Source organism: Puma concolor, chromosome B3 (assembly GCF_028749965.1).
Source record: "Puma concolor isolate L17-30 chromosome B3, mPumCon1.1.hap2, whole genome shotgun sequence".
NCBI classification, from domain to species: Eukaryota; Metazoa; Chordata; class Mammalia; order Carnivora; family Felidae; genus Puma; species Puma concolor.
The window spans coordinates 65,213,628-65,231,005 of record NC_141672.1 but is presented as its reverse complement, the minus strand read 5'-3'; the positions used below and the strand labels follow the sequence as shown (position 1 = coordinate 65,231,005).

Genomic DNA, 17,378 nt, shown 5'->3' with positions numbered 1-17,378 from the left:
TTTTTAATGTTTGATAGAATTCACCAGTAAGCCCCTGTGGTCTTGAGTTTTTCTTCGTTGGGAGATTTTTGATTACTGATTCACTCTCCTTACTCATTACTAATCTGTTCAGATTTTCTACTTCTTCATGATTCAGTCTTAATAGGTTGTCTATTTCTAGGAATGTATCCATTTCCTCTAGGTTATCTTATGGCTTTGTTGGTGTATAATGCTTGCAGTAATCTCTAACAATCCCTTGCATTTCTGTAGCAAAAACTGTAATGTTTCTGCTTTTTTTTTTCTGATTTAAGTCTTCTCTCTCTTTTTTGTTTAGTCTAGCTAAAAATTTGTCAACTTTGTTCCTCTTTTCAAGAAAAACAACTCTTAGTTTTGTTCTTTTCTATTGTTTTCTGTTGTTTTTTTCTTTTGTATTGTTTTTCTAGTCTCTGTTTCATTTGTTTCTAATCGGATCTTTGTTATTTCTGCTGCTAACTTAAGGCTTAGTTTGTTCTTTTTTTCCCCCTAGTTCCCTGAAGTTATTTAAGATCTTTCTTTTTTCTTAATTTGGTGTTTATCACTATAAACTTACCTCTTAGAAATGCTTTTACTGCTTCCCTCAAGTTTTGGTATGTTGTAGTTCCATTTTCCTTTATTTCAAGATTTTTTTATTTCCCATTTGATGGCTTCTTTGATACACTGGTTGTTCAGGAGTACGCTCTTTAATTTCCACATATTTGTGAATTTCCTTTATTAGTGGTTGCTAGTTTCTTCTGTGGTCAGAAGTTACTTGACACTTTATAGGTATTTCTTATAGAGCCCTTACACATGCATCAGACTCTGCTTTTGGAAAAATGGCCTAAGATAAACGAGCACAAGACCCATATAAGGACCATCAGAGTCAAGTTGTGTTTATCTTAGTACCCAGATGTTACATGAGTTGTTGACAGCCATTGGAAAGAAGAGAAGAATCAAGCCAACACTAAGGAAGTAGGGTGAAAAATAGAAGACAAATCTTGGTCATTTAGTTTAAACTATGGCTATGGTGTATTCTTAGGCCAGATCTATGACTGGTGATAGATAGATAGATAGATAGATAGATAGATAGATAGATAGATAGATGAGACAATAAATTACATTTTTATAATATAAGTCAATTAAGCTAGAATTACTGCAAGAAAAATTATCCCTAGTGATACACTGAGGTCATCAAAGAAGGTAACTCTAAAAAGACATTTAGAATGACATTTAAAGCATGGGAAAGAGACAATCGTGCAAAGAGGCAGAAAAAGGAAAGGAGAAAATAACTACTGCAGAGACCATTTAGTGGGAATTTAGCAACTGGAGCAACTTAGAGGAGGCCAATGTGAGCAAGGTGGAAAAAGGTAGGACACAAGATTGGGAAGATGAGCAGAGACATCATAGGTCTTATGCAGGAAAGGTGAGTGGAACTCTAGTCAGCAAACCCTTACTCAAAGAAAAGACCTTCTCTTAACATCAAAAGATTGATCAATACTTCCTACTCAATAGTCTCCGGAGGCAAGGGAAAGAAAAGCAAAAATGAACTATTGAGCCCTCATCAAGATAAAAAGCTTCTGCACAGCAAAGGAAACAACCAGCAAAACTAAGAGGCAACCAACAGAATGGGAGAAGATATTTGCAAATGGCATATCAGATAAAGGGCTAGCATCCAAAATCTATGAAGAACTTATCAAGCTCAACACCCGGAAAAACAAATAATCCAGTGAAGAAATGGGCAAAAGACATGAATAGACACTTTTCCAAAAAAGACATCCAGATGGCTAACAGACACATGAAAAAATGCTCAGCACCACTCATCATCAGGGAAATATAAATCAAAACCTCCATGAGATACCGCCTCACATCTGTCAGAATGGGTAACATTAACAACTCAGGCAACAACAGATGTTGGCGAGGATGCAGAGAAAGAGGATCTCTTTTGCACTGCTAATGGGAATCAAACTGGTGCATCTGCTCTAGAAAACTGTATGGAGGTTCCTCAAAAAATTAAAAATAGAACTACCCTACGACCCAGCAATTGCACTACTAGGTATTTATCCAAGGGATACAGGTGTGCTGTTTCGAAGGGGCACATGCACCCCAATATTTATAGCAGTGCTATTGACAATAGCCAAAGTATGGTAAGAGCCCAAATGTTGATGAACGGATAAAGAAGATGTGGTGTATATATATACAATGGAGTATTACTTGGCAATCAAAAAGAGGGTGGGAGGGATGGGCTAAATGGGTAAAGGGCATTAAGGAAGACACTTTGTTGAGATGAGCACTGGGTGTTATACATAGGGGATGAATCACTGGAATCTACTCTTGAAATCATTATTGCACTATATGCTAACTAACTTGGATGTAAATTAAAAAATAAATATTTTTTTTTAAAAAAGGACTGATGAATGATTTTACATTTAGAGAGTTTAGGTGAAAATTTTATGTTGAAAGTAAATATGACTCATTTTTTATGATTCCCCATTTTAAAGTTTTCAATTAAGCAACTACCCATTGCAGATCTCATCAGTTCGGAGCATTGTTACTCTATCCTATCATATGCATGTACTATAATCTATTTAACCTTATTGATTGTTGCCAGTGTTTCATTTAATTAACAGTGCTGCAGTGAATGACCTTATACATACACCTTTGCAGTTATTGGAGTAAACCTGTAATTTTATAAACATACAATTTCCGAATCACAAAGAAGCCACATTCCCATTTTAAATAAAAGTTGCCAATTTATTTCTAAAATTATACACTAATTTATACTCCATTTACAACAAAACTTACTGGACATTTTGTCAATTAAAAAAATACATTTTCCAATCAAATAGGCCAAAAAAAATGCTTTCATTTACATTTCTTTAATTATTGAAGTGTATTTTTATTTGCATTCGTAATTTTTCTCTTATAAATACACAATTCATGTCTCTTTAAACTTCTGTTCAGTTATCTTTTTATAGACTTGTAAAATTTCTTTGGATATTATAAATATCAGCCCTTTATTTTCCATATGTGATTTAAATATTTTTCCCATTGTCATTGGTCTTTGACTTTGTTTATGGTGTGTTTTAGATTTTTATGTAGTGAAAATCACTCTTTTAAAAATGCCTTTAGGTTATTTTTTCATGCTTGGAAAAGACTTTATGGCATACCTCAGAGATAATGTAGGTTCAGTTCCAGACCACTGCAATAAAGCAAATATCACAACAAAGTGAGTCAAATGAATATTTTGGTTTTTCAGTAAAAGTTAGGTTTATACTACACTGTAGTCTACTAAGTATGCAATAGCATTATGTTTAAAAAAAACAATGTACATACCTTAATTTATAAATAATTTCTTAAAAAATTAAGTACATAAGAAATACTTTCTTGCTAAAAAATGCTAACCATCATCTGAGCTTTCAGTGAGTTTTAATCTTTTTGCTGGTGGAGGGTCTTTCCTCCATGTTGGTGACTGCTGACTGCTGACTGTTCAGGTTGCTGAAGGATGGGGTGGCTGTGGCAATTTCTTTTTTTTTTAATTTTCAAAAACTACTTAAAAATATGGAACGCTTCACAAATGTGCGTGTCGTCCTTACGCAGGGGCCATGCTAATCTTCTCTGTATCTTTCCAATTTTAGTATATGTGCTGCCAGAGCAAGCACTGGCTGTGGCAATTTCTTAAAATAATACAATAATGAAGTCTGCCACTTGGTTGACCCTTCCTCTCCAACGATTTCTCCATAACATGCAATGCTGCCTGGTTGCATTTTACTCACAGAACTTCTTTCAAAATTAGAGTTCTCTCAAACCCTGCTGCTGTTTTATCAACTAAGTTCTAAATCCTTGGTTGTTGTTGTTTCCCCAATCTTCACAGTATCTTCAACAGAAGATTCTACCTCAAGAAACCACTTTCTTTGCTCCTCCACAAGCAACAACCCCTCACTTGTTAACGTTGTATCACGAGATTACACCTGCAGTTACTCCTTCCACTGAAGTCTTGAACCCCTCAAAGTTATCCATGAGGGTTAGAATCGACTCTTCCAAATTCCTGTTAATGTTGATGTTTTGACCTTTTCCCATGAATCACAAATGATGTCCAGAGTGGTAAATCCCTTCCAGAAGGTTTTCAATTTACTTTACCCGGATCCATCAGAGGAATCACTGTCTATGGCAGCTGTAGCCTGATGAAATGTATTTCTTAAATAATAAGACTTGAAAATCAAAATGATCCACAGGCTGCAAAATGGATGTTGTGTTAGCAGACATAAAACAACATTAATGTCGTACATCTCCATCAGAGCTCTTGGCTGACCAAGTAACTTGTCAATAAGCAGTAGTATTTTGAAAGGAATCTATTATTCTGAGCAGTAGGTCTCAACAATGGGCTTAAAATATTCAATAAGCCATGTTGTAAACAGATGTGCTGTCAACCAGGCTTTATTGTTATTTATAGAACATGGGCAAAAGAGATTTAGCGTAACTCTCAAGGGCCCCAGGATTTTCAGAATGGTAAATGAGCATTGGCTTCAACTTAACATCACCAACCGCATTAGCCCCTACCAAGAGAGTCAGCCTGTCCTTTAAAGCTTTAAATCCAGACATTGACTTCTCCTCTTTAGCTATGAAAGTCCTAACTGGACTCTTCTTCCAATAGAAGGCTGTTTCATCTACATTGCAAATCTATTGTTTGGTATAGCCACCTTCATTAATTATCTTAGCTATGTCTTCTGGAGAACTTGCTGCTTCATCCTGCACTTTGATGTTGTAGAGATGGCTTCTTTCCTTAAACTTCATGAAGCAACTCTTCTCACTTCAGATTTTTCCTTTGCAATATATTCACCTCTCTCAGCCTCCACAGAGTTGAAGATTTGGCTGAAGGTAATGTTGTGGCTGGTTTGATCTTCTATCTAGACCACTCAGACTTTCTCTGTATCAGCAATAAGACTGTTTTGTCTTATTATTCGTGAGTTCACTAGAGTCACACTTCTAATTTCTCCCAAGAACTTTTACTTTGTACTCACAACTTGTCCCATCTGGCATAAGAGACCTAGCTTTCAGCCTATCGTGGTCTTTGACATGCCTTCCTCACTAAGCTTAATCATTTCTAGCTTTTGATTTAAAGTAAGACATGTGCGACTCTCCCCTTCACTTAAACCCTCAGAGGCCTTTGTAGGGTTATTAATTGGCCTAATTTCAATATTGTTATGTCTCAATGAGTAGAGGCCAGAGGAGAGGGGGAGAGATGGGGGAAGGCTGGTTGCTGAAGCAGTCAGAACACACACAACATTTATTAATTTAAGTGTGCCATCATATATGAGTGTGATCCATGGCACTCCAAAACATTTACAATAGTAACATCAAAGATCACTGATCACAAATTACTATAATAAATATAATAATGAAAAATTTGAAACATTGCGAGAATTACTGAAATGTGACACAGAGATTTGAAGTGAGCAAATGCTATTGGAAAAATGGTGCCGGTGCCCTTGCTCAAACCAGAGTGGCCACAAATCTTCGATTTTTATTTGTAAAATTTTTTAACTTAGTACTCTGCACTGACAGCAATAAGCCTGATGCGGGGCTCAAACTCACAAACTGCGAGATCATCACCTGAGCTGAAGTCAGATGCTCAACCAGCTGAGCCACTCAGGTACCCCCAAACTTCAATTTTTAAAAAAAACACAGCATCTACAAAGCACAATCCAGCAATAAAACAAGGCTGCCTGTACTTAAAATTAGAAAGCCTCTCACCTGTGTTTTCTGTAATGCATTTATGGTTTCTTTACATTTATATCCATTTAGAATTAATTTTGTGTAAGGACTGTGGTAAGGATTCAGTTTAATTCATTTTCCAGAAGACTTGCCAGTTGTCCCACAATAATTTATTAAATATTTTGTATTTTCCTTACCAATTCAAAATGAGATGATCAAATTTTATTTATTTTTATGTTTGAGTATATTTCTATGCTCACTATTCAATTTCATTAATGTATCTATTCTTACATCAGTACCAAACTATTTTAATTATTGCACCAAAACTACTTGCCTTATACCTGCTTTTTCCTTGCCTATTCTCATTGCCAAGTTTTAATAGTTCTTTCTTTGTTTTATCCCCCTAGTGAACTTCAGTTCCCTGAGAGCAGGAACTGTTGCTTAAGCATTTTTATTAGCCTCGACAATTTGGCTGAGTATTCATTTTTCTTAGTGGCTTTCCATCTTGCTTCCCCACCCCACAGTGCCTTACACAAAGCAATCACTCAGCAAACATTTATTAAATTTTAAGTGTTAGAGTGGGAAGAGCAAGACGTTCCAAGATAAGAGACGGAAATCAAGAGAGTGAATTCATGACAGCCTAAGCAGACAGCCCCAGTGGTAGTATGGAAGACAACGGGGATGAGAAGCAGTCCCAGCCAGGATGTCAGTCTGTTCACCAGAACACCGGTGTTGTTGATGTCAATCAATCAGTCCTGGTGCTTGATCAAGTGCTCTGGTCAACAGATCTTGATGACTGAAGGAATGACTGCCTTTGTCAAGCAGTTCTGTAATTGGTTGACTGGCTCTACCCAGAGCCTCCTGCATTTTCTGAAGAATGGCTCTCACTGTAAAGCACTGTGACTTAGACACGTGCCTCATCACTCCCTCTCAGAGTAGCCTCCCACAGATTGATGAATTGCCTCTGTTGAGAAGTTGTATATTTATTCCCATAATTCTGCCATAGACCGCAAAGTTTTACTGGCATCGCCCTCAGAACCTAGGGATAATCCACATGTAAGGATCTGGGGTGAAGCCACCAGCCGAGAGTTAAGCTCCCAAAACTAACACAGAATCATCATTTTCCAACACTTGCATTCACTTTAAATTGTTAAAATTTCTTATTTCCAATCACGTGGAGAGTCTGATTCAGGATGTCGTCGTGGGGTTGAATATGTATGTCTAACAATCACACTTGATGATTACCAGTTTGGGAACCACTAACATAATGGATGAGATTAATCTAGATAGAAATGGGTTGTATAAGAGACTGAGGAAACACAGGAGTCCAATTAAGCTAATTAGGGTGTATCCTTAAAACAAGAATGTAACTAAAGAAAACCAACCTAATTATTTACACTGAGATCCATTTTCGAAAACAAAAAACCTGTGCTGATAGAAGAGTATGTGTTAGACTCAAGTCTAAAAAAGAAATCAGAAACATGTGTCAGTATTATTAAAGCGAAGGAATGAATGAATGCACAGACCAGCCAAAGCAAATTTTCAGCTCTCCTTCGCTAAGAGAATTTCAGAAAAGTTCTGGCCATGGCAGTTGTTAGAATTAAGTACACAGCTGGCCAGGATGACACCTTTAAAATATAATCATCTTGGGGCACCTGGGTGGCTTAGTGGGTTAAGCATTTGACTCTTGGTTTCATCTCAGGTCATGATCTCATGGTTCGTGGGTTTGAGCCCCACATCAGGCTCTGTGCTGATGGCATGGAGCCTGCTTGGAATTCTGTCCCCCTCTCTCTCTCTGCCCCTCCTCTCCTCTCTCTCTCTCTCACTCTCTCTTGCTCTCTCTCTCAAAAATAAACATTAAAATTTTTTAAAAATAAATAAAATATAAAACTCATCTGAATGCAGATGTTTCAACATGGATTACCTTTGAAAAGACCTTTTAGTTATAAGTCACATTTATGACTTTGGGCAAGCTGCTTACATGTGGGGGCCTGTTTCCTGCCTATGAAATAAGGTCAGATTGTTTCTGAGTCCAGGTAATCTGTAAATTCTCCTACAGGCCTCAAATCTTTGGTTCTATGATGTGACCATCTCTTACCTGATGCACACACAGGGACCCCTGCTGCTATCACCAGCCTAGAATCTTGTGGCCCCACGTCTTCCAGTCCTTCCCTAAGACAAGACGTGTGGCAGCCTGAGGTTTCAGTGGGGCCAATTCCTGCAGAAGGCTCAGGCTCATCTGCAGATCACCGTGTGATCTCTGAGGGGGTTTCTGGTATATGTGCCAGTGACATGCCTTGGTTTCACATCACCCCTTCCTTTCCAATAGGTATCGTCCCTTAAGTGCTGGATGAGCAATGCCTCACTTAGCAAAGACCCCGAGGTTGAAGGTGAATGTGATTTTCTACATCTTCACAGGGCCTCTGTTCACCAATAATTATCTAGGCAAAGATACTTGTCATTAACGGTCTCTAAAACAGGGGCGCCTGGGTTGGTTAAGCGTCTGACTTGGGCTCAAGTCATGATCTCATGACATGGGTTCAAGCTGGATGTTGGGCTCTGTGCTGATAGTGCAGAGCCTGCTTGGGATTCTCTCTCCCTCTCTCTCTCTCTCTCTCTCTCTCTCTGCTCCTCCCCTATGCATGGGCACTTTCACACTCTCTCTCTCAAAAATAAACAAACATTAAAAAAAAAAAACAGTCTCTAAAACAATGTTACTATAAAAGTGTGTCACTAAGGGACAAAAGAGAGAATTATGTCCTTTATTTTATTTTTTAGTAATCCCTACACCCAACATGGAACTTAAACACACAACCCCAAAACCATGAGTCATATGTTCCACTGACTGAGCCAGCTAGGTGCCCCTGAGAATTATGTCCTTTAAAAAAGTAGATAGAGTAGATCTATTTTTATTTTTTTGAGGAAACTCCACACTGTTTTCCAAAGTGGCTGCACCAGTTTGCAGTCCCACCAACAGTGCAAGAGGGTTCCCATTTCTCCACATCCTCTCCAGCATCTATATAGTCTCCTGATTTGTTCATTTTAGCCACTCTGACTGGCATAAGGTGGTATCTCAGTGTGGTTTTGATTTGTATTTCCCTGATAAGGAGTGACGTTAAGCATCTTTTCATGTTTCTGTTGGCCATCTGGATGTCTTCTTTAGAAAAGTGTCTATTCATGTCTTCTGCCCATTTCTTCACTGGAATATTTGTTTTTCGGGTGTGGAGTTTGGTGAGTTCTTTATAGATTTTGGATACTAGCTCTTTGTCTGATATATCATTTGCAAATATCTTTTCCCATTCTATCAGTTGCCTTTCAGTTTTATTGATGGTTTCCTTTGCAGTGCAGAAGACTTTTATCTTCATGAGGTCCCAATAGTTCATTTTTGCTTTTAATTCCCTCGCCTTTGGAGATGTGTCAAGTAAGAAATTGCTGCGGCTGAGGTCAGAGAGGTGTTTTCCTGCTTTCTCCTCTAGAGTTTTGATGGTTTCCTGTCTCACATTCAGGTCCTTCATCCATTTTGAGTTTTGTTTTTTTTTTTAATTTAAAAAAAAATTTTTTTTTCAACGTTTATTTATTTTTGGGACAGAGAGAGACAGAGCATGAACGGGGGAGGGGCAGAGAGAGAGGGAGACACAGAATCAGAAACAGGCTCCAGGCTCTGAGCCATCAGCCCAGAGCCTGACGCGGGGCTCGAACTCACGGACCGCGAGATCGTGACCTGGCTGAAGTCGGACGCTTAACCGACTGCGCCACCCAGGCGCCCCAGAGTTTATTTTTGTGAATGGTGTAAGAAAGTGGTCTAGTTTCATTCTTCTGCATGTTGCTGTCCAGTTCTCCCAGCACCATTTGTTAAAGAGACTGTCTTTTTTCCATTGGACATTCTGTCCTGTTTTGTCAAAGATTAGTTGGCCATACATTCGTGGGTCCAATTCTGGAGTCTCTATTCTATTCCATTGGTCTATGTATCTGTTTTTGTGCCAGTACCATGCTGTCTTGATGATTACAGCTTTGTAGTAGAGGCTAAAGTCTGGGATTGTGATGCCTCCCGCTTTGGTCTTCTTCTTCAACATTGCTTTGGCTATTTGGGGTCTTTTGTGGTTCCATACAAATTTTAGGATTGCTTGTTCTAGCTTCAAGAAGAATGCTGGTGCAATTTTGATTGGGATTGCATTGAATGTGTGGATTGCTTTGGGTAGTATTGACATTTTAACAACATTTATTCTTCCAATCCATGAGCACGGAATGTTTTTCCATTTCTTTGTATCTTCTTCAATTTCCTTCATAAGCTTTCTATAGTTTTCAGCATACAGATATTTTACATCTTTGGTTAGGTTTATTCCTAGGTATTTAATGATTCTTGGTGCAATTGTTAATGGGATCAGTTTCTTTATTTGTCATTCTGTTGCTTCATTATTGGTGTATAAAAATGCCACTGATTTCTGTACATTAATTTTGTGCCATGCGACTTTGCTGAATTCATGTATCAGTTCTAGCAGACTTTTGGTGGAGTCTGTCGGGTTTTCCATGTAGAGTATCATGTCGTCTGCAAAAGGTGAAAGTTTGACTTCATCTTTGCCAATTTTGATGCCTTTGATTTCCTTTTGTTGTCTGATTGCTGATGCTGGAACTTCCAACACTATTTTAAACAACAGCAGTGAGAGTGGACATCCCTGTTGTGTTCCTGATCTCAGGGAAAAAGCTCTCAGTTATTCCCCATTGAGGATGACATTAGCTATGGGCCTTTCATAAGTGGCTTTTGTGATGTTTAAGTATGTTCCTTCTATCCTGACTTTTTCAAGGGTTTTTATTAAGAAAGGATGCAGCAAATAGCACTGCTAGGAACTTACCCAAGGGATACAGGAGTGCTGATGCATAGGGGTACTTGTACCCCAATGTTTATAGCAGCACTTTCAACAGTAGCCAAATTACGGAAAGAGCCTAAATGTCCATCAAATGATCAATGGATAAAGAAGATGTGGTTTATATATACAATGGAATACCACTTGGCAATGAGAAAGAATGAAATCTGGTCATTCGTAGCAACGTGGATGGAACTGGAGGGTATAATGCTAAGTGAAATAAGTCAGGCAGAGAAAGACAGATACCATATGTTTTCACTCTTATGTGGATCCTGAGAAACTTAACAGAAGACCACGGGGGAGGGGAAGGGGGAAAAAAAGTTACAGAGAGAGAGGGAGGCAAACCATAAGAGACTCTTAAATACCGAGAACAAACTGAGGGTTGATGGGTGTTGGGGGGAGGGGAAAGTGGGTGATGGGCATTGAGGAGGGCACCTGTTGGGAGGAGCGCTGGGTGTTGTGGGGAAACCAATATGACAAAAAATTATATTTAATATAAAAAAATAAAAATATTAAAAAAAAAATAGGGGCGCCTGGGTGGCGCAGTCGGTTAAGCGTCCGACTTCAGCCAGGTCACGATCTCGCGGTCCATGAGTTCGAGCCCCGCGTCAGGCTCTGGGCTGATGGCTCAGAGCCTGGAGCCTGTTTCCAATTCTGTGTCTCCCTCTCTCTCTGCCCCTCCCCCATTCATGCTCTGTCTCTCTCTGTCCCAAAAATAAATAAACGTTGAAAAAAAAATTTTTTTTTAAAATAAATAAAAAATAAAATAAAAATTAAAAAGTATATAGAAATAAAGATAAAGAAATGGACAATGAGAGAGATGGAGAGATCTTTCAATATTAGGGGTATCCACCTAATAAGCCTAATATATGTAGAACCCTGAAAAGCTGAAGAATAAATGTCTAAAAATTGTACAAAGATATCAACAATTTACCAAAAAAAGAAATAAAAACAAATCATAAACATATAGAAACTGTTCAGCTTCAAAATAATAAGAGAAATACAAAATAAGAGAATGCTGCAATAGCTTTTATTTATTTTTTCTTATCAGGTTGTCAAAATTTAAAAGCCTTGACCAAACATTCTGCTGGCGAGACATTGGGGAAGTAGTCACTCTTATGAATTACTGGGGGAAATGCAAAATGATACACATTTATGCAAGGGAATCTGGCAGTGTCTAACTAAACTACATGTATGTTTACCTTTTGACCCACTTTTATCACTTTGCCCTGAAACTATACCTCTACCATAATGAAAAGCCGTATCGACAAAAATAAGTAGTTGATCAAACTGCAGCACATCCATTCAGTGGAGTACTGTACAGCTATAAAAAAGAATAAGGAGGCTCTCTCTGAAATGATATGGAGTGATTTACAGAATATAGATTTAGCTTTAAAACAGTGAGGTGCAAATAGTATCGATGGTATGTTACCTTTTGTGTAAGAAAATAAAGGTGATATAAAAATACAGACATTCATCTACATATTTTCACAGAAAGAATCACAGCACAAATAAAGGAGACACTAATGAGTTTGTGTATTCAGTGGGTAAAAACAAGGTATAAAGGGATAAAGGAACACTCCACGTTCCTGGAATATCCTTTTTTATGTATCCTTTTGGCTTTTGGAAGTATATTACTTTTCTATTTACTCAAATACATAAAATTTGGGATGGATGAAAAATCTAAAATGGAATACAAACAGAAACAGGAGTCTCACTATATTTCAAACAAATAACCTAAGCACAAAGAAGAAAAATAAATTAAGCCAAATACCTTTTTTTTTTTTTTTAATTTTTTTTTCAACGTTTATTTATTTTTGGGACAGAGAGAGACAGAGCATGAACGGGGGAGGGGCAGAGAGAGAGGGAGACACAGAATCGGAAACAGGCTCCAGGCTCTGGGCCATCAGCCCAGAGCCTGACGCGGGGCTCGAACTCCCGGACAGCGAGATCGTGACCTGGCTGAAGTCGGACGCTTAACCGACTGCGCCACCCAGGCGCCCCGCCAAATACCTTTTGAACATAATACTTTGCTTCTATAACCTCGATCTAAAGACTAAAACAAGTTACAAACACTGACCTCCACTTTAGTATGTACATTTTTCTCAGTGGTATGGATGCATAATTCCGAAATTATTTTCTGTGTTGTAAAATGGAGCAAATGGATAAATATTTTTAGGATGTGGGGAACCAGATTTCTCGCCTTGGGAGAAGATACACAAATATGGAGGGGGTAGGCTTTAAAGAATTCTGTGTTGTTGGATTAAAACTGGATACAGTATGAATCTGTAGTTTTTAGTGTATGTATAAATATAGAAATAGATATGCTTATTTGTGTGTGTTTGTGCACAGTATGAATTTATAGCTTTAACATAGATATGAACATAGAACTAGATGTGTGTGTCTATTTCTTAGGTCTGTCTGCTGAAAGGGCCTCACAGCTTTGACACTCCAGGAGCATCCAAAGCTTGGTTTCTAGACAACATTCCCCACTAAAAGGAACAAGGGCTCTCTGGAGAAACAACTGATTCAAGGGCATAGGCAGAGAAAGTAAAAGATGAGTCTGGACTATCTTATGTCAGAAAGTAAACAAGTGCCCAAATAATGAGGACATGTTAAAAGAACACAAGAACCAGCTTAACTTCGCCTCTGCTCGTCAAATCTGAGACAGTTTGAACACCAAAATTAATACTTATAGTAATGAACAATAACCCATTGAACAAAAATAAGAACCCACTAGCCCAGACTTACAATAAATGATACCAGTAAGTGCTCCCTCTAATGCCAACTGATAAATGTAGGAAAAAAATGATGGAGTTAGAAAATCAACATTTTGCAGCTATCACAGTAATAATTGATTCAGATAAGGATCATTAATGGATGGTAGAACTAGTAGGTAAAAGCTTGATGAGAAATAGTTTATCTACAAAGTCTCAAAAAACTACTACAAAAGATTCATTAATTACAAAGGGGAAAGTCGTAAATTTGCAAGAGAGAAATTGGCAGAGACACCACCACCTTAACCAAGTGATCAAAATTAACATCATCAATAATGGGTCAAACTGACCCTGAGTGCCTCCTGACAGAACACACCGAGAAGGACACAGTATCACTTAGGTAGGATTCCTGCCAAAAAGGCATAACCTAAATCTAATCATGATGGACCATTAGACAAACTCATATTGAGAACTATCCTGGAAAATATATGACCTATACTCTTCAAAAAAAAAAAAAAATGTCAATGACATGAAAGGCAGAGAAAGCCAAGGAATCATTCCAGACTGTGCAAACGAAAAAGCCATATAAGTAAATATAATACTTCATCCTATATTGGATTGTGAACCAGAAAAGCAAAATTGCTAAAAGGGACACAACTGGTGAAATTTAAATAAGATCTGCAAGTTAGATACTATGTCAATTTCTAAATTTCCTGATTTGATATTTGAACTGTACTTGTATTAACAAATATCCTTATTCTTAGGAAATATACACCGAAGTATTCAGGTGCAAAGAAGTATGATGTGTGCCACACACTCTCAAAGAGTTCAGAGAACGATAAATATTAACAACTGGTGAATCTGAGTGAAGGGAATATGGAAGGTTTTTTAAATCTATTCTTACAACTCTTCTAAAAGCTTGAAATTATTTCCAAATGGAAAGGAGGAAGGGAAAGGAAGTGGGGGAGAAGACAGAGGGAAAAGGAAGGAGGAGAGGAAGGGAGGAGGGAAGGGGAGAAAAGGAAGGAAGGAAGGAAGGAAGGAAGGAAGGAAGGAAGGAAGGAAGGAAGGAAGGAGGGAGGGAGGGAGGGAGGGAGGGAGGGAGGGGAGGAGGGAGGGGGGAAGAGTAAGCTTCAACTGTACTTTATTAACAAAAAAAAAAAAAAAAAAAGAATTCTAGTCTCCTATCTCAAAACCCTTTGGCCTCTGTCTCTGAGATCACCTAATGTGTGATCCCTCCCAGAAGGAAAGAGCGAGTGTCAGATGTTCAACTCATAGCCATGGCCTCAAACTATTTGTGACTGTTTTATTATAAAAAAGAGAGCAGGAAAAATAATTTTTTAAAAAACACAACCCCAAGAACGTTCTGCATGGGTGGCCAAACTCGTTTCCTAGCTAGAAGTCTCAGGAGGCTTACATGAAGTTCCCCACAGAGCACAAACTGGGGGTTACAGAATCAGAACTAGGCTTGTAACCCTGCTCGTGACTTAATAGCTACTTAACTGTCTGAACCTCAGTTTTCTCTTCTGTCAAATGAACATAATTGTGCCTACATCACACAACTGTGAAAAAGATTAAATAACATATATACATATATGATGACATGTGTTTTGTACCTAAAGTATGTTCAATGTATCTTTTTTTCCTCTTCCTTTCCCACAAATGACAAGAATGAGCCTGACAGTATAAATATCTTTAGGATTGTGGCCAATACTCAAATATGAAAGGTAAATTTAAAAATTTTTTCAAGTTAATCAGTGGTAAGTAGATTAATTAATACCTATCAACAGGTAAACTAGCCAGAACTATGGGCTCTGCATCAGAAGAAAGAATTGGATAATGGTCTAATTTGAAACCAGATGGTCAGCTGTGAAAACAGCCCCGTGTGCAGGGCAAAAACAAGGAATCCCTTTGTTATTACTGTGGCTATTCAAAAGGTGCTCAGCATCTCGTTCAGTGTCCAGACAGGGCACCCTGGCATTCAGACCTTACAACTGTATCCCAGCCAAAATTCCTGTCCAAAGGCAACACCAACTTGCTTGAGATGGTAAGAGCTATCTGTCAACTCTGGAATGTTTAGAATTAAATATAGAGATGACGAAATAGACCATACTCATAGTTTGCTACTAATAGTTTGTTCATGCACTTAGGAATGATCTGTGTATATTTTATATTTGAAGTATTTGAAGTGTTTAGGAGATTTTAGGGAATTTGATAGATTTGGTCTTCGATTCTAATCTGAAATGTATCACTGAGTAGTTTATTTTAGACTTCGCTCTTTAGTTGAAAGATAAAGAGAATTACGCAAAGTTTGTAAGCAAAACTGGAATGGATATTCCAGTGGATGGATTTTAGCTTGAGATGGACCACATTCATTAACTTAATTAGCTTAATTAGAGCTGGAAAGGCTTTGGTGGGCAGGTTGGGCAGTAGAAGTGCTTTAAATAATCAGATACATTCAATTTATAAATGCAATTTAAAATGTTCAAGGGAATTTTAAAAATTGTGATGTAAATAGAACAGAATGTTTTAGGGAATTGGGTCTGTTCAGCTACTCAATCAAATTAGAATCAAATACCTCCCTGGATTTATTATATTTATTTTTAAAGTAAGAATTATAATTTGAACATGAAGGCTTGAAGAAAACTAGTATTATTTTTACTTTGTAAGTTTCCTAAATTGAATATTAATTCTTAAATCTTGAGGTTTAAGTTGTATTTTATATCCACAAAAACATAGCGTGCAGACACTACATAACTCATTGGACAGTGCCAATTTTAGGTTGATGACCACTTAGCTTTCTACCATATTTTGTTTCCTAGGAGAGCTGTATATAGAATTTACTCAATTTACTCAATTTAAATATTTTTTTAAGTTTTTTTTAACGTTTATTTATTTTTGAGACAGAGAGAGACAGAGCATGAATGGGGGAGGGTCAGAGAGAGGGAGACACAGAATCCGAAACAGGCTCCAGGCTCTGAGCTGTCAGCACAGAGCCCGACGCGGGGGCTCGAACTCACAGACCACGAGACCATTACCTGAGCCGAAGTCGGCCGCTTAACCGACTGAGACACCCAGGCGCCCCCAATTTAAATATTTTAAAACCATTTTAAACCTCAGGAAATGGAAAGGAAATAGGAGGGAAAAACTGCATGATAGGATGATAATGGTAATGATGATGACTAAAACTTACTTTGTCCCTAGTACATACCCAGCACAGCTCTAAAAACTCCACATCTATTACCACTCACTTAACCTAAAAACCCATGAAATCTTAGAAGCAGAAGAACAAAGAACAGCACAGAAGAGTAAAAGTGTTATATAGATTACCCCAATCTAGGATGGATGGATGGATGGATGGATGGATGGATGGATAGAAGGAAGGAAGGAAGGAAGGAAGGAAGGAAGGAAGGAAGGAAGGAAGGAAGGAAGAAGGAATGAAGGAACGAAGGAACAAAGGAAGGAGAAACCAAGGAAGGAAGGAAGGAGGGAAGGAAGGAGGGAAGGAAGGAAGGAAGGAAGGAAGGAAGGAAGGAAGGAAGGAAGGAAGAAAAAAAGACAACTTCAACTATAACTCAGTTTAAGCAGAAAAAAAGAATTCTAGGGTCCTATCTTAAAGCCCTTGGGCCTATCTATGAGGTCACCAGATGGCCCACTAATATGTGATCTCTCCTAGAGGGGAAGATCGAGTGTGAAATGTTAAAAAATTCTAGAAAAAAATCTTACGTCAAGGTTATAAAGTAGTTCAGTTACAATACGCAGCACGCTGTGATACACCTATTCAGGTATTCATTCACTCTTGCAACTAATATTAAGCTCTTACTATGTGTCAGGGCTAGACAGTAGCAAATAGCTTATAGGGAAGCAAGCCTGGAGATTGGTTAGGAGGCTGAGGTAATAATCCAAGAGGAGCTGATGGTGCTTGACTAAGGGTGATGGCAAATGGAGATGTTGACGAAAGAATAGACTGAAGAGTTATTTAGAAGTTAGGATCAGTAGGGGGCGCCTGGGTGGCGCAGTCGGTTAAGCGTCCGACTTCAGCCAGGTCACGATCTCGCGGTGTGGGAGTTCGAGCCCCGCGTCGGGCTCTGGG

The 17,378-nt window shown here is 38.2% G+C and overlaps 1 protein-coding gene and 1 non-coding gene across 3 annotated transcripts in view; both read right to left on the bottom strand.

Annotated features, from left to right (window-relative positions):
* Positions 1–17,378, bottom strand: part of LOC112856378 (uncharacterized) — a 143,078-nt gene that overhangs the window by 27,112 nt on the left and 98,588 nt on the right. The window lies entirely within an intron of this gene.
* On the bottom strand, positions 3,547–3,653 carry LOC112856531 (U6 spliceosomal RNA). Its single transcript, XR_003223105.1, has one exon. It is a non-coding gene; the product is annotated as a U6 spliceosomal RNA (small nuclear RNA).